The sequence below is a fragment of the Camelus bactrianus genome, chromosome 34 (assembly GCF_048773025.1).
Source record: "Camelus bactrianus isolate YW-2024 breed Bactrian camel chromosome 34, ASM4877302v1, whole genome shotgun sequence".
In the NCBI taxonomy this organism is placed as follows: Eukaryota; Metazoa; Chordata; class Mammalia; order Artiodactyla; family Camelidae; genus Camelus; species Camelus bactrianus.
This window is the reverse complement of record NC_133572.1, coordinates 14,979,066-14,999,868: the sequence shown is the minus strand read 5'-3', so window position 1 is coordinate 14,999,868 and position 20,803 is coordinate 14,979,066. Positions and strand designations below refer to the sequence as shown.

General features: G+C 37.0%; 1 protein-coding gene across 9 annotated transcripts in view; it reads left to right on the top strand.

The window, feature by feature from the left end:
* The window catches only part of SOX5 (SRY-box transcription factor 5), a 903,293-nt gene that overhangs the window by 454,102 nt on the left and 428,388 nt on the right, over window positions 1–20,803 (top strand). Inside the window, exon 1 of one of the 9 annotated variants that reach the window (XM_074357832.1) lies at window positions 10,228–10,410. The exons of 7 other annotated variants lie outside the window; for them this stretch is intronic. The gene's annotated coding sequence lies outside the window, so the exon portion shown is untranslated. Of the gene's footprint in view, window positions 1–10,227; window positions 10,420–20,803 lie in introns of those variants that run through there. One more of the 9 variants, XM_074357831.1, reaches the window with a different exon arrangement.

Below are 20,803 nucleotides of genomic sequence, written 5' to 3'. Positions count from 1 at the left end.
ATTACTACCTACTGATTCTTTGCCACAACATGATGTTTTTCTGTCACCCAGTGATGGGCTGTGGGACTAAAAATTATATTGATAAATTTGCCATTTGGGCAACTTACTTCACATTGAAACACGAAGAACTGAGTCTACGTAGAAGCAGGGAATTCTCTAAATGTTAATAAAACAGTAAGGAGTTTTACAATAATATTTTCCCACTGTTTCCGTTGTTCTTTGTGGTTGTCTACACAATACTCAAATCACTGGTCAGTTTGGATGAAAAATGTCAAACAAGCGGTTTAGCATTGGGTAAACAAACTACCAGTTTGTGGTTTTCAAACTTTTTCAACCAGCTTTGGTCTTACAGCATACTTGGCCAGGGAGGGGTATCTTTTCAGGTCTTTCAGTGATTCAGAAGTCCACCTGGACATAGCAGACCAGAACTTGTGTGGTCTCGAGGGAAAAGGATAGAAGATAACCAGCTCTTCTTCCCCGCGGCAGTAGCTGGATTTGCTCAGCAGTTTCTCTTCTCTGTAGGGAGTACGCTGCCTGTTTCTTCTTGAGGATATAGATGCCAAGGTTTTATGTCAACATTTTCATCACCCAGAAAGAAATCCCAAGCATATCAATAGTTGCTCCTAATTTCTCCCCAAAATCCACAGCCACAGGCAACCGCTGATCTACTTTCTGTCTTTCTAGAGTTGCCTATTCTGGACATTTAAGTTAAATGGAATCATATAGTGTGTGTGGTCTTTTTGAGTGGCTTCTTTGACCTGATGTTTTCAAGGTTCACTCATGTTGTGTGTCAGTACTTCATCTTTTTATTGTCAAATAATACTCCCTTGTATGGATATACCACCTTTTATTTATCCATTTATCAGTTGATGGACATCAGGGTTATGCCCACTTTTTGTGGAAATGTGGCCATGTACAATAGGGTACAAGTTTTTGTGTGAATGTGTTTTATTTTTCTTGAGTGTGGAAACCTGTGGGTGGATTGCTGTTGTCTGTTGGTAACTCTATTTTTAACCATCTGAAGAGCACAAGGGCTGCTTTTGTCTGTAACTCCCTATTCCATACAGGCAAGGAACACAGTTGGACTTTAAACACATGGAATGTCTGTAATCTAGCATTTTAATTCCCATTCCACAGTAGTCTAATAGAATTAGACAAACCTAAATTTGAATCCTAATCTCACCACCCACAACCTCTATGATCTTGGACATATTACTTAGTATCTCTTAAATTTCATTCCATCATCTGTAAAATGAGGATCATAACACTCACTTTGCCTGGAGTTTGTGTGCGTGGAGTGTGGTGACGTGCAGAAAGCAGCTAGCACAGTGCTGATTACACAGCAGCTTTCCAGTAAATGTTGTTTGCTTTTGAGTTTTTGCTTTTGAGTTAATCTGAGATGTATCAACAGACTTAAGGAAAAGTTTTGGGAGTTGATTTAGGTGTTCAGGTGAGGCTCTTCTTGGCTGATTTATCGGCTCCTTGGAGGAAAAAACATCACATTTTTATGTTTACTCTTTAGGATTATATTAGAATTTAATGATCAGAAAACATTAAAAACAATGTATCCAAAACATTGTTTGCTATAAACTTTTAAGAACTTAGTGTTTAAAAATGAGACTTTATTGCAATTCTTATGTAGTTGTGTCTACCATATTTTACTATCTGGGGGCTCATTCCACATGTAGACCATCTCATAAGGAACTGAATAATACTTCCTTAGTATGATCTGAGGAATATTTGGGGGGGGTGTTTACTGAAATATAGTTGACATATAATAATGTGTAAGGTGTACTGAGGAATAATTTCTAGTTGGAGTTTCAAGGTGAGACTTTTCTATAAAGACCTTTCAAATCATTTATAATTTGCAGACAGCGGGCCCTTGGCTGCCACAGTCTGGTGATGTCCACGCAGTTCCATAGAGATGAGTATGGCTTCCTAAAGGAGGTGTTATAAGCCATAAACATGTAAAATCTTTTAGATGTCTTTAGGGCTGTCTTCCTGACTTCATCATAAACCATACTTACCACACACAGAACAATGTGAGTGTTGAAAGATCATGAGCAAAGGGGATTTCATCATCTTTCCCAAGAATGGAATACCCATGTGAAATAATTTTCTGCATGCCTCACGTGTAACTTAAATCCTTTTTGCTTCATTTAAAGTCCATTTCCATTAAATCCATTTTTTCCTGAGGCCAAAGGATTATTAAATGGCATGACAGTCTGTTAAAAGAACAGGAAAGTATTTCTCTAGATTAGCAAGTTTTCTCCATGTCCCCCAATCTTTTAAACTATCCCAGAGAGGTTCAGTTCAGCATAAACGGTGTGACCAGTGAAACTGAGATGTTTCCTTTCTCCAGTCTTTGGGTGGCCATCCTGCTGACCCTTTGAAACTCTAGAGGTATTAGAAGAAACCAAGAAAGTTTTATTCACGCCTCCGAAGCGGGGGACAGGGGGGAAGAAGGAAAGGCAAAGTGTAAATGGATTAGGAGATGTGGCTCAGATATATTCTTGTTTATACTTAAATTCAGACAAAATTTTAAACCCTTTTTTATGGCTTCAGGTATTATTTGTTACATTTAACTTTTTAAAATACTGAATTTGACTTTATTAATTTATGCACATTATCATAATAATAATTATTATTATATTTATTAATTATGTATAGTATCTCCTATATTTTTATATCAAACCAAACAGGAATATTTGAATTCCAAAAATTATTCCAATTTAACTGATTAGAAACACACTCAACTTAGGCTACCAGAGATATTAATAAGCTTCGTTAAACCTTTCTCAACAGACAGCGCGTGCTCTCTTTTAAAGCCAAATTTGAATTTCAAGCCTAGATTACTTCACAGTGTCATTTTAAATCGATAACATCTGGAGGGGGGCGTGGGGAGAAAAGTTCCCCTTTCAGCTCTTCAGAACAGATTCCATTTCAAGCCCGCCAGAAAATTTAGACCTGCTGCAAGTTTAACTTTTTTTTTTTTTTTTTTTTTTTTAATTCTCTCCTTGCGCACTCCTCCCCTCTGATTATCCTCTCCTCCCCGGCTCTTAAATGTGTCTATTACCCTCAGGCTTTGACCTTGGGCAGACTGTGAGCACAAAGTCATGTTATTTAGAGTGAAGTAACACCAGTAGTCAGGAAGGAACAATGTAGCTCAAGCCAGATAAAATAAATCTCTCATTTCCTGTCAAGGGACTGAGCCAAAAGCAGTGATGAGAGACAGAGGGGGCAAACCGCGCAAGGCGAAACACAGACACTGGGGGTAGACGTGACCACAGGCCTCCTTTGAATACAGACAACAAAACCAAAACCAGCCAGAGTGACAGGAGACACATGATAGTGATGGAATAAACCAACACACATGAAACAGAGGGGGATCTTGGCATCGCCCTGGCCACAGAAACGACATATTTGAATTGCTGGAGTAGAGAATTCTAAGCACAGGACTGACACGTGTGAGGGATTCCTCTGAGAAGACTGGGAGTTTCGTAAACTTTGAAACACACCTGTGTAGCTGCCACTTTGGACCAAGACAGCTTTAGAATGAGAACCAACCATCGATCTCTGAGTCCTGCGGGCTGCACATTAAATATGTAAATAGCCGTGGGAAGGAGGGACCTCCCATACTCAGCAGAGTGACACAGTGGTGATCACTGACCCATCATTAAGAATTTTGCCTTCTTAATGACTGCTCAATTATTACACGAGCATCAATAGAGTGGCTGCTATCTGCAGGTGCTGTCTCAAGTTATTTCAAGTTTTTTATACCTCTCATCCTTGAAACAACCCTTAGAGGAGGTATCATTGTTCTTTTATTTTTTAATTGAGAAGCCTGAGGCCCTGGGAGGTGAAGTAACTTACTTAGTCGAGAGGGATGGAAGCTTGATCTGAACGCCAGCACTGGGGTCCAGAGTCCACTCCCTTAATTGCTGCACTTTGCTGAATACGTGACCATGCTCTGCTAACATGACGTGTTACTTACCCTACTTGTTGGCAAGCCCTGCTCAGATCTTTCTGAAATCCACTCTTGTTTCAGTAACACATTGAGACTTCTGAATGCTCATGTCAGAGCCAAAAGAAATAGGAGAAAGAGTGAGAGCATGCTACGTTCATTAACAAATGCCGAGTATTTCACTTCTACCCAAAGCTCATCCAAGATGGTAAGGGACTGAGAGTTCATTCATTCATTCAGTTGCTTCTTCAACAAATGCTCATCATTGAGTGCTTACTACATGTTAGGCACTCTGTTGCGCGATGCAGTAGTCTCCTGGCTGACACGTAGTCAGTCAAGGCTACATTTTAGATCCAGTTTGGTGCAGGATATACGGTGTAAGAAATCTTTATGGAGACAGCAGAATTCTTCAAGATGAATATTAGTTTACATTTGGAGATAGTTAGGAATTTTTTTTAAGATGAAATACCATTTAACCTTTTGAATCAAACATTATACGGAAACATTCTTTAAGACTATGCACCCAAAGACTGTCCGCTTAGTGCCAAAATGACAGTGGATATCCGTACTTTAGAAAAATCATGCCTCATTGTGAAAATGTTTCTAAGAAGGTTACAAATCTTAATTTGTAGGCTTCTGTAATCCCCTCTGCACCTCTGAGACCAGAAAAGGTAGCAGTATTTTGGCTCTAACATATAGACTGTGCGTAATTCTCGTTTCTCCTATTATATTACACTTATGTATTAGATGCAACAGCTTTATACTTACCTGATAAACTAAGCTTTCTGAGGGGGGTATTGTGTTTTTCATCTTTGTGTCCCACTGACTGTCATAGTATCTGGAATATAGACGGTATTCAGTATATGACTGTTACATGAATGGGTAAATACATTTTGCCAACACATAATCAGAGGCATGCACACACACACCTTTGTATGTGTAATATTATGCAAATAGTGGATGGTTCAAGATAAATTGTGCTACTAAAGGCAATGATTATTCCTTTTATAAAATAATAACCATAATGATGTAATAGATAATTTATTTGAATGTTTACTCTACAAGGCCTAGTAACACCTGCCTCTGTGTGTTTAGCATGGGCTATTTAATTTAATCCTTACCCTGATTCTGTGAAACAAGGGTATGCTTTGTTTTAAGGTTAAATTGAAAATGATCATAAAATGATGTATCTTTTGGCTTTAAGTATTATTTGATTAAATTTACTGTATTACTATTAAAATTGGAAAAAAGACCGAGGAAAATAAAAAATATTAATCCCGCTGCCCCTTTCTAAGAAATAATATAGTAGTCCGAGTTCAAGAGGCAATGGTAGCTCGCATTTATATTTTGGGGGCAATCTCATACATTTTTGCACATCCACAGAGAGGAAAACTCATGGTGACATGTGCGTGGGTAGAGCAAGAGATTGCTCCAGCTCTGACACACTTTCATTTGAATCAGAAAGAGGCCGTTTATAGACTTTGAACTTTACTTGAAAAGGCAGGCCTTTATATTTATTGTATGTTTAGTAACCTGTTCATTTATGATGGTGACACGGAATGCAGAATATTCTAACAAGATTAGAAAATAAAATCAGACATTTCAGATATCTTCGTTTCCTAATACTTGCACATCCAGGTACCCCATAAATCCTGGCTAGTCTTTTTCTTTCCGATATTTATTGACCTTTTTACCTCTCTGCTTTGTCTTCTGTTGACAGAAAATGGGACTTTTGCTTAATCCAACCCAGGATGTTTCCTTTAAACAAAAACAATTACTTCCTTTCTGCAGGAAATTTATGAATCAGTAAGTCTGTGGAGACAACTCATCTCTTCTTTTGGTGGTTCGCAGCCCAGCGTGCACCTAAGGTCGTCTCAGGCTCTGGCAGGGAGTGATAGCAGTTATTTTTAGGTGCCCCAACTTAGGCTATTGGTTCTAGTTTCTCCTCTCCAAAAATTCATATTTTGGGTATGACAGTTAAGCTTTGATAAATAGTGCATAATACATACTTGGAGAAGCATGTTTGCTGAAGGTTCTGCGTGCTTCACAAAAGGAGAAAATGAAATCGTTGAGAAACGAGGAATTACAAACACCAGCACTGACTATATTGTAACCATAAGTAAAAGACAAAACTCAAATAAAAATTACTCTCGGTAAGGACTGAAAGTGATCATGAAAAATACTTATCTCTTGGTGGATATCATTAGCTTTCCTCATGAAACACCCAATGAGATCAAATATCATGACCCAGACAGTTAAAAGGAAGTGTATCTTATGCAATATACAGCTAAACCATAGAATCCATTGCTGCTGGCGATCACTGAAGTGAATGGCACAGTGAGTATAGTTTGTGAAAAAGTCAGTCATTGTTATGAATGGGGAGAACATTGTAATTACATTATCGAGAGAAACTTTAAGAGATTGCAGTCAGTTACACTTCAGAGCAGATCAATAGCTTGGTCAGGAAGACATATGTCCATATTTTGTTGGGATAGCACACTTGATATATTACTGATCTCTAGGCTCTACTGTGAATACCGGGCAATATTCAAGACAGAGTCCAGTTTAGGATAAAATTTGTAAATCTGTTTTATCAATTGTAACTGCTTTCTTACTACTATTTTGTGTATATGATACTATGAAGGTACATACTGACATTACTGTGCGAAAATTAATGCATAATTACTAGGACCAATAATACCAAGGCTTCCTAAAACTTGTATTCTTTGTTTATTTGTGTCTTTAGTTCTTTACTTTTGTAATAAAAAATTAATGTTTATCCAGTTCTACCTTAACTTTTTCATGGTATTTGAAGACTTCTCTTAAAAAGGGTTAAGTGCAGTGTTGGTTAATCACTTTAAAATACAGTTAAAGTGCTCAGTACTGTCTCTTGTCCATGGTAGATATTAAGCAAACAAACAACTTTAATGATTGATTTGGGGCTTTTACAAGTGGACCTGGTATTATTTAATGTACCCTTAATGTTCGGTTTTAAGTGCAGTTCAAAACAACGGTTATAGTTTATTATTAACCAATATATTAAATAAGGCAGATCTTATCCAAATTTATTAATTTGTCATTTATCACAAGGACATTCTCAAATTCAGGGTTTTTTTTTTTTTTAATTACTGATTATTTCTTTACAGACAGGCACAGAAATTGTTACCTATTAGTGTTATCAAATTTTCACTCAGGCATTTTGATGTTTCCTGAAATGGGAAACCAATTTTTGTTTCACTTGTGTTTTAATTTTTATGAAGATCTTTTACTGATTTTGTTCATCATTAGGCTCCTCTCATATGAACAGTTTGGAAAGAGATTTTTTTTCCTTGCAGTTATAAATTCACAAGAGGAGCTCAACTTTGATAAAGAGATAAAAATCATTGGTTTAAGGACTTTAACATATGTGGTTCTGGTATTCTGTTCTATATATGCAGTCTTTAATCAAAGGAACTCCAAACACTTCAACATCCTCATAAAATTCTTTTTTGTAACTGACAGTTTTTATTAAATCCCAGATTGAGTCCTGTCTCCACCTTCTGAATCCAAGAATTTGTCACTTTTCTTGCACATGGTATCACCAGTAAGCAGTTCTCTGGAGCTTATAACTTCAGCATCCTCATCTTGACAAACATGTTTACCGTTTAGGACAGAGGGAGTGAAAGTGTACACATATCCAAAATAGGTTTCACTCAGTTCACAAGTATTCAGGGAGCCTAATGATATGCAAAGCTCTTCCATAGGATTCAGAAGATAGAGGAAGCCCCCTTACTGATCCCCCCCAGGACCATCAAAACTGAGTTTTGGGATTATTCAGTGCTGGTGTCTCCAGTCCCTTTGTAGAAAAATTAGTTTTCCTAGATGTCCAGATTTTCTAGTTTAAGAAATATTAGTGTATTTTGATTATTGATAAGGGGGAAATATTCTTTAAAAGTTATACTTAATTAATATATGATTGGGGTTCTTTATAAATTTCTCCCAATTCACAAGATATTCCAAATGGTTAAAGGAGTTTTTAATAAGCATTGCAGATATATAGCTCAAGTACATATTTAATATTTGTAGGGAAACATCGAAAACATTTATGTTTTTCAGTTATCAGCAAATTCATGTAGATTAAGAGCGAATTGCATAATGTTTTCTGACAATATATTAATAATATTGCTACAATTATTTCCTTTCTACCATGAGCAAGTATTTACTAAGAATTTATGTGGGGAAAATCTGTGATCTTTTTTACTTGATAGAATTTTATCACAAACCATTTCAGAGTTTAGAATGTGAGACTCAGGGTTGTACAATAGTGTGTCCATGGACAGACAGTGAGAAAGTTAGGACTGTGGTTACTTTCAACTCTAATTTCTGTTCATTTGTCTAACTGCTAAAAGGGTAACATTTTAGAACTAAAATTTTTAATATGCTGATCCTTTGAAATTATCTCAGATATTTCTACAGTTTTGTATTAAACATCACCATACATTCACTGGAGTCCTAGGTTTCACACACACATGGCACAGAAGTTATGTCCCATCTTCCTGGGAAAATAATGCTAACATAATTGAACCAGGACAATGCAATAGACTGGCCTGTCAGAGCACACTGGCACGAATTGAATTTTTATTTTAAAAAATTGATATGTCTACCTGGTTTCCATAATAAGATTAAGATCAGCAAAATTAGGAAATAAGTGTTCACTTCTATTGTATCTGCATAGTTTGGCTTCCTGCAGGACTGAGCCACTTCCGATTGGATACAATAGGCAGTTGATAAGTTTCTTGATTAAATGAATGGCTTTTCCTTGGTTAAGTTTTTAATTGAATGTGTTTAATACATTATCCTCCTTGTATTTCTGTCATTAGAAAACATGAAAAATATCAAAGGAGTGGGGGAAATTCCCAGGTATATATTGTAGGATTTGGATAAAATTTTCACTGGTAAGAAAATGCTGAGACTGTTCTATTGTCATTATACCAAGAAAACAATTTTACCCTTTTCGCAATCATTTGAGCTTTAGCTACTCAAGTGTATATGCTTTCCCTTTTATTATTAAATGTGAACCATGTCAGATTTGTTAATATGCAAGCAAGAATATTTTACTTTTAATTGACTTTTTTGGTTGCAACAACATTGCAGAGGGTTTTTGTTTGTTTGTTTCTATAATCAATGAAATCAAGAATAGCCCTTTGCATCTAACTCATCTCCGTATTATCTATCCTGTGTTGACTTTAGTGAGACCTTGAACAGTCACCGCTACACAATACACTTTAAAGTTTTAAAAGCTGTTTGTTTTGGCTTGTTTTAGTCTAGCAATTGAGAAATTTATTTAGTCATAGCCGATCTTACTTAGACACAGGAAAAACCATAAAATCATCATCTCTGAATCTCTGTGTTTTTTCAGAAGGCTTCATTACTTCTGGGGATATAAGTGACTCATATGTGTTGGGAAAACTCACATTTTCCATGATTGCTCACATTTTTTGACTTTAGTATTTACCATTAGAAATGACATTTTATCCTGCCAGGGATGTGGGAAAGGGGTCGAGCTCCGGAAGTCTATTTCCTAATAAAACTCTGGTTGGATAGCCTATGCAATAAACGCAGGTAATTTTTCTCATGTTGATGCTAGGAATCAGAAGAAAATATATACATAAACTAGTTTTTAAAAGCAGTGATAATTGTGAGAGTAACAATTTATAACAATATATAATTTTTAATGAGGACATTTACAGGAAAATGCTAGGGAGCTCTGCAGCTAAGTTGAGTCTGATGTAATACACATCTGTAAACAGGAGTGAGACATGGTAAATATTGATGGAAGTATTACAGCTTAGGAAGAAGACTGAGAAATAGCAGGCATTCTCTATCACGTACCACTCAAGTGAATGGCACCAAGTTGAATTATTTTCGATTGGGCTTCAAATCTAAAATATGTAACTTCCCGCCATGGGTAGTGAATAAAAACATCTTCTGTCTTTTTTATCTTCCTTTACTCGAATTATATTGGGACTCCACCTGGATCTCTTTTTACTCCTTTGCAAAAATACAAAGCAAAGTGGGGGGATGAGGTTCCCATTATGTCAATAGGTCTCAAGAATGTGGCAATATTTGGTTGTGTAATTAATTTGTTTCACAAAGGGAAGAGCCCTCCTTAGGATTTTGGAGCTGTCACTGGAACTCCCAGACCTAATCACATGTCACAGGACTGTGGTGAAATCCGGCTCTCTGGGTCACTGGGAATCACAACAGAGCGATTCCCTCTTGACCTCTGGTTTCTAGAGCTGGCATTGTCACTACTCCAGAGGGCAACAGGAAAGCTTGGGTGCGGTGACTATTCAGGACCACTGAGTTCCACGTCCCCGCCACCGACAGAGCTGCCTGCGAGCTCAAGGCACATGTTTCGCTCTGAAGACACCTCCACATCCACTTGGTTTCTGGCTGAAAGAAAGGTTTATTTGGTGACTCATTTATCTCTACCTACCTCTATTAATTTTAGTAGGGTTTTGTTTTTCCTTCTAGAAACTGTATGATGAAAGCTCTCTAAACATTAAGAAAATACACAGGATAGTTTTGTCAGATTTCAAATCTCCATTTCTAGTCTTTCCTCCTTTTTGGATTTCGTTTTAGGGGATGGGGAGTGAGTGGCTTCAGAAAGCATCCTTAAAGTATTTACAGCATCATGCATGAGTCTTTATGCATCTCACTGTCACGTTTGGGCTACTCCTTTTATCACTACTCTGTGTAACAATTTGCAGGAGACCCAGTAATACTAGCATTAAATGTACATTTAAAACTGTAGCACGTAGTGCCATGAAAGTGGAGAAATAGCACTGGAAACTGCTAGACAGACACCAATTAGTCTCTATTTTGAGGAAATATTTTAGTAAAAATGAATAAATAATTCTTGTAACTATAGATATGTACAAGTGCACATTCATGAGATGTAACATCTTTTCAGAAAATTTTATATTTAACTTTGGAATAGAAATAAGTTTGACTGGAATATTTTGAACTTTTTAAGCTAAATGTCACTTAAATGATGTATTTCATCATATACTTCTCACTGCATTTTATATTTGCCAGCTTCCTTGACACTCCCCCAGTATAACTACGATCGTATATTGAAAAATTCTAAGTCAACATGGGGACAAGGTGGCTCTCCTTTTTTCTTAACTCACTCAGTGTTTTAGCTGTAGTTGCTTCACAGCAAATTTATATCCCGACGCACAGGATTATTGATTAACATCATGAAATGTTACCATTCATAAACGGAAGTTCTTTGCCGTCAGTGACAACGCCAAGAAGCAGGCTTCAAGAGGGTTAATTTCTAGGTATCAACCTAGAACCGCTTTATCAGGATTCTCTCCTTTACTATCTATATTTCTGCTCTATGTATGTGTATATACGTTATTTATTTGAATTGTCTTAAGTGCATACTTGAATAGCTTGCGAGGGTCAAAGAGAGTTCAAATGATAGAAAAATGCTTTGTTATTTTCTCCCTCCCCCGCCCCCCTATTGCTAATGCTAACTGATGAAGAGTGCAAGGCAGTGTCCTTCCATTTAAAGAGACAGCCTTGTTCATTTGGAGGGTGTGAATGCCATTCTTGTGAAATACTGTAAATAGTAATTCACAAGAGGGTGACTTTTTTATTGCTTTTACATTGATAGCATGCTTTGTGAAGACTTACAGTTATGCTGCTGAATTTAAGACAGATAAGAATGGAATGTGTGTGTTAATTTAAACATCTGTACATACAATAAAAGAATCCTTTATTATCAGGAAATCAGATCCTTTTATATGTTTACCAATATTAAATAGCTTCTAAAGTTGTTATCCAATATGTAAATAGTTTATTACTTTACTCAATTTTTCCCCCCACACTGCCTTCCTGAAATATTTAGTGAAGGGCTGTGATCATAATATAAATCACCGAATCTACAGTTTCTAAACATGAATTTGCGGCACATCGAGAAGCAGTGTGACTTGCCACAGTAGCATCAGAGCAAACCACAAGGACTGAGAGTCTGTGGCGACAGAAATAGGGGTGCAGCTTACTGTGTGTTCATTTGCATAGAGCTTATTCTTCAGCTTGATGAAAACATAAAGCCCACATATAAAGGTGGCTGGTGAACATTAAAATTACAGACTGATTCAGGTCTCAAAAGAAGGGCCAGAGTAATCCCAGTCAGTTACCGTGCAGATTAACCCTGTGTACCTTCACAGTATTTAATTATTTGGTAAGGTACTACAGTAGAAGCATTTGAGAATTTGAATGCCAAAAGCTGTTAAGTAAGTGTAATGTTGGAATGTTTAATGGTATTAATTATCATTTATACATGGACCGACTCCTCCTTAAGGCCCAGGAGGCAGTGACTCACTGGGTTGTCATTAACTGTCATTATTGCTAGTAAAGTCAACTTCCTATTCATAAAAATAAAGAACAAAATAATGTTGAAAACCACGTCATTCTATAATACACTATTTGTGTTGCTAACTCACTTCTGTATTTTAGAATTTTTCTGGCATTTTGAAATGTAGATGAATCTCAGTATTTTTATCACTGCAGTTAAAGCCTTTTAAAAATATGTGTGTGTGTGTGTGTGTGTGATTTTTCCTTTCCCAAGGTTCTCCTGGTATGGGGAAAAAAAAACACCTTACAAAAGATCTGCAGAGGAGTTTTGTTTTTGTTTTAACTTGATCATTTCTAAGAGGGACAGAGATCGTTTTGGAAGGATAACCATCTAGAGATGGGAGCAAACAGCTGGCCAGCTCAGGGCCAAACCTCCTCTAGTCTGAGGCTCTGACACTGTATAGTTAAACCATTCACATTTTGTAATGAACCAGGGGCACGTAGTAGGGTAAATAGTCGTAGAAATTTAAGTTGCATAAAGTTAAAATACTTTCAGTTATACATAGTGAGGAAGATGCTTTTCTTTCTTTCATTAAAAAATTATTTATGCATAATGGCCAATGAGTTTAAGGGCTGTGATTCACTTATTTTTTGACCTAATATGCTTATTACATTTTATTTATGATCACATGATCACTGTTCCTGGATGTGATATCATTTAGTTTTGGTTTCTGGTAAAAGAAGAAAAAATATTCCCCTTCTATGCTGCTTGTTGGTGCACTTCTTTGTTTCAGAGATGCTCCTTGGTTTGACTTATACATTGTCATAGCTTCAGACGATCCATTAAGAAAGCCAGTTTTTATTTCCGATTGTGAGTTTTTATCTGTAAATGTTTATTTATCACTTAATAGTTACAGGGGTTCATGTGCCGACTGTGTGTATGTAAGAGTGTAATACAGGCTGAAATGTGAGCTGTGGTTGTTATCATTGGTTATCATTTACTGAGAACACTGCATATTCTACGACCAGAGTTGGTGAAATTAAAAAGTACATGGCCTTAGGATAAGATATAGGTACAAGTTGCCAAAATAATTATATTACGTTTTCCACCCTCGGAGTCACTTAGAATCTTCTCACAAAGGCTGTTCCTGCCATCATACCGTATTTAGTGAGAACTCGTAATTTGCTAACTACAGGAAAAAAAGCATTGGAAGGAAAGAACCGTGATTTCAGACAGAAATGTGAAACAGGATTTGGGAGACTTTGAGCTTACATTGTCAGGAGACGCTGGGGTTTAGCGTTCTGTTTCATGTGGAGACCCGCAGTTAATATGGTCCTTGCTGAAACTTAAAACAGCTCTATTAGTAGCTTGATTGAGAAGTGGGGGGAGAGGCCTAGAGTAAACAAAAGTGTGCTTTTTCAAGACAGCCTAATTGTATACAGTACTTTTGCTTCCGCGGTTCCTTCTAATCCATCCAATGGTAAAACACACAAGTTTATTCTAATAAAGTAGATAAAATTGTTAGGTAAGTAGGATGCCTGGACCAAAGGGGGAAACGGCGTCTGTTTAACAATCCTCTATTGTTCAGAGGATCACAGAAGTACTGTGGCCTGCCTGTCGCCTTCAATCAGCTTGGGTAAAACGCTGCTTTGGAGGAAAGGAAGGAGGAAACTTTGAAAGTATTTGCTTACACCTTTTTTCAAAAACTCCTCCAGAGCGGTAGTGATGAGAGTCCCAGGGGCAGGGAGAGATGGGGTTTGTGAAGGGAAGGAGTTCCTGGCTCCCCCGCACCCCCACGCCGGTCTCTTACTTTGGTACTGCCCAGGAAGGCGGCTCGGCAGTCGGAACTAATTGTAACTCACTCAGGAAAGTCTTCATTAGCACTGCCACACATGGTCACCAGATGTGCCACCCGCCGGCCGGGCAGAGGAGGGCTGAGGCATCCGCCGACCGGAGAGGAACAAGTAGCTTCGCTTGAAAACTTCATAATCTGCCCTTTGTTTCCAAGTGTATTGTGTTAGCGAAATGAGAGAGAAGGGAGCTTGGGAAGATGAAATGCCGTCTTGGTCACTCCTTCTCCGGAAGCTGAATGGAATTCTTTGTCTCCTCCCAAACATCAGAACTTTGTGTGACTCTCAGTGTGTCAGGAATGTTTTAGTCTCTTCATCAGAAGTGAGCATTACCTGGATTATCAAGAGGGTAATGTTTTTCTCCTGGCTGAGATGGATAGTCCTAAATTTGGGATCTTTGAATAGAGAGACTGGACTTACAAACTCTGTGAATGACATGTAAAAACTGTTATCTCCTGATTACCATTCCAAAGACACATCCTTGCCAACCAGAGAACAGGGTTCTCATCTCTTCCCAACCCTCATCCGAGTCTGGTAGACGAGGGTGGCATTACAACTTCTTTTGTACAACTGTGCTACTTTTGGCAGAAAAAGAGTACTGATTACAGACCTCTGAGATTCTGTTTTTTATTTGCACTACTTATAGGTAAATTCCCTGGGAATTTGGATTTATTCCTCCTCACTGTGCGCCACAGGAGATTAAATGCAGTCACAGAATTTCTACTGTTCCTTAAAATGTATTCACCATCTTCTTACTTAACTGTATACATCCATCTATAGACACGGATTATTTTGGAAGGCCAGGAAGAAATATCCTATCTAGATGAAACCTCACCTCTGGTTCTCAAAACAGAACCTTTTGGCCCTGCAGGAAATTATGGCATTAAAAAAAATTGTGCCATGATTTGGATTCTCATAAAAAACATAGAAACTTTGCTATTTATTTATTTATTTTGCACCTGAATTGATTATTTTATTTTTATTTTTTAATTTCACTTTGCAACAACCCTGGAGTTTCAGAGTAATTTTTAAAGTTAGATGTCAAAAACCCTGAGTAAATGACTTGTAAAAATCTTGATTTCTACAACTGAAAATTTCAAGATGGGCTACATGTTTTACTAGCAATTTTAGGGCAGTGCCTTTCTGGGTGGTGTTTTATCATTTCTATTCCTAATCCTGCAGTAGAATCATTAAGATACTTAGAAAAAAAATATAGCAAGTTAGAAGAGAAGAGTTACTTCAATTGGTCTTGGAAAAACACAGTTTAGTTTCATTTTGTATTTAGATAAACGACCCAATGATTATTAACCTGTTGGGTGTCATGGAACCATTTGAAATTTTGATGAAATTTATGGACCTTTTTCTCACAAATGCGCTTATACACAGATTTTAATGTAATTTAGGACCTTCCAAAATCCCATTTCTGTTTGAGATATCTAGCTTAGAGCCTTCCAATATCCACAGTGCCCCACCACCACCAACAAAAAATACCCACAAAGTTCAAGTGTTACAAAGTGTGAAATAAATGACCTGCTCTATTTAGTCCTGATGAGCAGCAGAAGAGAGTACAGGCTGAAGGAAATTCCATTGAAAATGAAATGTTCTTCACCAACATGTTTAGTTACTACTATTAAAAGGGATGCACCTATATTTAGTTTCCTTAGGGAAGTTTTAAGTTTCTTTCAGATAGTAATCACGCTTTCTTTCCCAGTGAGACGTCCCAGAGAGCTTAGCGTAGCTTTACCCATCCAGTACCTTCTGGAATGGTCTGACTGAGTAATTGAATGAATGAATGAGTTAATTTTCAAGGTCATTTCTTGGTAGTTGCTATAGTTAATAAGCAGAAAATGCTACCACATTTTATTAATTCTTAATACTAAAATTGCCATGAGAATGTTGCCTGTAATTGTAGTTTTTATAATGCAACGAGAAAAATATATTCAATCTTCAATTTTTAGTGTATTTATATCAAAGCCTTACTATACCAAATATACTGGCCAATGCTAGCTGATTTTGTTATAGGTAAAATTACAAAAAATGCCGGTATTTTCTGGAAGTAAATTACTTGAAGTGATATTTAAAAATACAGATTTAAAAAAATTTTCAATGCTAGAATAGTGTATAACAAAACTAATATTTATAGTGCTAGCTCTTTTTTTTCTGCCACATCTTATGTATCATTCTTGGGTTGACTATGATTTTTTGTGGAAAATCAGACACTGATATTTATGTAATATTAGCTGTTGCCATAATTTCCCCATAATTTATTAGCTCATCAACAGCCCCAGTGTTATCAGTTACCAACTCAAATTTATCCACTGTCTCCGTGTCGATTTTTTGTGCAGTCTTCTTCTTCCCCACTCTGAATACTTTAACTTAAACTTCGTCATTGCTTATAAACACTAACCTCACTTTACATAACTTCCTGGTTTCCAATTTCTATTTAATATTTCCCCTGTTATGATCCTTCTAGGGCTAAAGTCACTTTTGGTATCCTCAGTCCCTTATGGGTAAAATCGGGAAGTCACAGTTGGCACCGTAGTTCATTGTAAGGCAGCCCCTGCCTTAGCTTCTGCTGCTCTCCCCACACTGTGATCTCCAACCATATTGTGTTACTCTTTTTCCCTTTTTTATGTTGTGTGCCAGCAATTCTCTTCTTCGAGATGTGTAAAAATGGGGCATTATATAATCTTTTATGGCTTAATGTGGTCAGAATGCTAAGCTGATAATTTATAAATGACTTTTAAGAAGACTAGTGCATAATTTGTAAGTTAGAAACTAGCACACATAAGAACATCATAGTCTGAGAACACTTTTGTCAGTGAACTATGCAGAAATTACCACTGTTTGTGTTTTACGGAACTGGCACAATACAGCCACACGGACACTAGAAGTCAACTGGCTAAGTTCTCTCCCAAGCCCTTTCCTTCACTCACCTTGTGACCCAGCACGTGACTTCACCCCCGTGGGCTTGTTTCCCATCAGTAAAGGAGGGGTGAAAACACCTACCTCAAAGGCTGTTATAAGAATTACATGTGTTAATACATATAAAGCAGTTAGAACCAAGCCTGGCACATATGAGGTGCTGCACTGATGTGGTACATTTGGGCTACCGATGTGCCTCAGTTCTTTAATTAAATAGAGCTCTCCACACATACCTTGTGAAACGCAATGTTAAAAGTTGATTGTCCTCCTATGAAGAAATATTTTATCCTTAAATTACTATGTTTTGAATTATTAGGGCTTCTTTCCTAATTTCTTCTTCATTCAGAAACTTAAGCATAAGAACTTAGAAGAGAAATAATACTAGAAAACAATGGTCAACATTAAAAAAAAATATATATATATATAAATACAAAAGCATCAACCTAATTAAAGAAATATTCACTGGTCAACAAAGCAAAAGCAAAATGGAGTCTATCTAAAAACAGAAGTGTTGGGAAGGTTTTGGCTCTTGGTAAATATTTCATTGAGGTACGTTTAACTGTGGTATAAAACTGATGAGGAGAACGCTCAATTTTAAAATCATTATGAACAGTTGCTAAGCAATATAGAAAACAGAAAACAATGTAAATTAGCTACTAAAATGTCATCATTGCGTGGGAAAAAGTACATTTTAAAATTTCTTCCTGTGTATCCATATATGAGTATATTAAGTCATTATTTCTCATAAAAATAAGATACAGTTATTTATTTTTGAAATACGATTGCTTTTGCTTCTTCGTGGCACCAACTTATTGACTTAGGTCCTTGCAGTTCTTATCTTTGGGTAAAGTGTTTTTCCTCTTATTTGTTTTTAGAAACAAATAAAAACATATATTTTAAACTCACTAAATAATATTACATAGATGCTTGCAGCTAATTAGTGTATGGTTTGAATTATAATTATGTCATCCAAAGGGACTTTATAAATGTAGTCTAGTTAAAATGTGATTCAATCTTCAATCATTCACAGAGGCATACATTCATTATTATGCATTTAGTGCTCTATGATTTGAGCTCTAAATGTAATCCAAGAAAAGATGGAGGGATTTTACTTTTATTGTCATGATTTAATATAGCAGATCCCTTAGTTATCATCCTGTACTAATCCAGGGATTGTTACAACTTCTTAGAGTCTGTTATTTGATTTTTAAATCAGGCTGTTTATCATACCAGCAGAGCAACATGTAAATTCAAGAGGTTAGAGGAAGATAACCCATCTCATTATGAGACAATCAGCATATATTTTTCTACTGTCCAAATTTTAGTTTACCTTCAGACAAACCTTCGTTTCAGCTATTTGATATATTACTACTTTAAAACTCTTACCTGTGGCTTCGGTTAATCTAAATTATAAAGAAACTACCAACTTCATTTATCCAACAGTATTTAGTAAGTCCCTGCTGTGTGACAGGCATGGTGCAAAGTGCTAGGAATTTTGCACTGAATAGGACAGTTGTGATCTCCTGTGCTGAGGGATCTTGCAGAATAGAAGAGAACATGCTCATTGAAAAAGTACTGTTATTATGAAAGTGTTGACTGCTATAGAATCTTTGATTGCACAGGGTGCTTAAGAGTAAAGGAGACCAGGGAAACTCATCTCACCCCCAAACCCTGGAAGTCATAGAATAGCATTTTCTAAGACGAAGAAGTGAGAGAAAGCATGATGAAATTAAGAAACCACAAGGTAAGAGAATGGTGAACAAGTATTTAACAGGAACCAGACTGCGGAGGCCCCTGGAAGCTTGTTTAAAAATGTTGGAATGTTCTTAGATTTGTGGTGGTGATGGAAAGTTTGATGTGATTGGCTCTGCATTTTTAAGACGTGAGTTTAGATGTGGGGTGGAAGATGTGTTGGAGGGGAACAGGACTAGTGACAGAGAGATAAGAGTGGCATGCAGGAGTGGTCTGGAGAGAGAGCATGGTAACCTAAAGTTAAAGGCAGAGCCAGGTTCTAAAATGGGGGAACTTGAGGGCAGGAAGATGATTTTGACTGGAGGAAGCGTAGGCACATGAAGAAGGAGCTTCCACATGAGGGCCTCTGTGTATGTCCCAGCCTTGCTTTCGCATTGCCCTGCTTATGACTTTTCATCCTGGTCTTAAATAATACTGTATTATATTACCCTCAAATAACAAACTTAAATAACCTCTCAACAGAAAGGACACTGCTTGTGAAATCAGTGTTGAAGGTGAGTTACCATCCACTGATCGATGTCTTACTGTGCTGTGCTTCTGCTCAATATAGAGTGAAGTGATGATGGAGTCAAACTTGACAGGTGTTCAGGAGGATAGATAAATATGACCTAATCATTTTCTGGATGTTAGGGATTATTCCTAAATTTCTAGCTCTGGAGTTCAGTGAATGATGGGGTTGTTTAGAAAATATTGGGGGGAAACAGGGGAGATAAGGAATTTAATTTGCTGAACTTTAGATCCCTTCAAGACATCCAAATAAAGACATGGAGGGCAGGACCGTATGGTAGTCTGGAGTGCAGAGAGCCAATTTGCGTGTCCTTTTCACATAGATGGTGCTTGAAGTCATGTGAGTAAATAACATATAAAGCAAATAAAGAAAGTGGCCTCATGGAAGATCATGAAGAATTTCAAATTTTGAAGTTCTGAAATCTCAAAAGCCAAGGAACAAGCTGTTTTGAGGAAACAGGATTATTCAGTAGTGATAGATGTGTTGTGGATTTAAGCAAGTGAAGGGATATGTGAATCGGTGTCCACTAGTTTTGTCAATATAAATGAAGGGTTTTAGTGGATTAGAATGGGCCGAGTGGTAGGTAAATTAGAGGCAAGTTGAGATGTTCTGCTACAAAAAATTCATGTTAAGCAATGAGAGTATAGCCATACCAATATGATATGAAGCTTTGTGTGCTCACCTGGCTTTCAAATTAAGGTTTAAAAGTTTACCTATGTATAAATCTTCCTTAAATGCTTCATTGCTGCTGAAGCATGGGGTTTTATATTTATATTCACAGTCTCTGCAATGTCCTTGGAGCTCGGTGTGAGTTTGTGATGGCGATACACTATTCCCTTGGTGGCTTTCTCTTCTCCTGAGTGGATGAGTTTGCATTAACTCTGTTGCCGATGTGCAGTGGGGAACTTTAAAGGACTCTTTGCACGCAATTTAACATCCATCCAAAGTTAGCAGCTCCTCTGTAGTCAAGGCCCCATCAGCTCTACCCACAATACTAATTGGGATTTTCCCAGCCACTGTTTATTCATAATCAGTGATTTTTTTTGGAAGATTTTTTTTCCTCAAATTTCTCTCTTTTGTGATAAGAAATCTTTTATACTCAAAACATCTAATATAGATTTGGAGAGACTTTTTGCATGTTAAAAGTATGTCATCTCCTGTAGTCCAGGAAGTAAGTATCATTGAAACCTTCTCTCCCTTGGTTATCCTGTCAAAATCACTTTCTTTAGAAAGCAAATGCCAAGGCCAACTTTAATTTTCCTTTGCTTTCTTTTTCGTTATGTTTACCCTAAATATCATGAGACATTTTGCTTCTTAATGTTTTGAAGAGTGTAGCTATGTTGAATCTGGCTATGCAGAGAGAATTGAGTGTGTTCCGATTATAAGATTTTATTTGCAGACAGTAATCCAGTCTGTTATAGGGATGTGGGTTAGAAAGAAAATCTGGTCTCCAG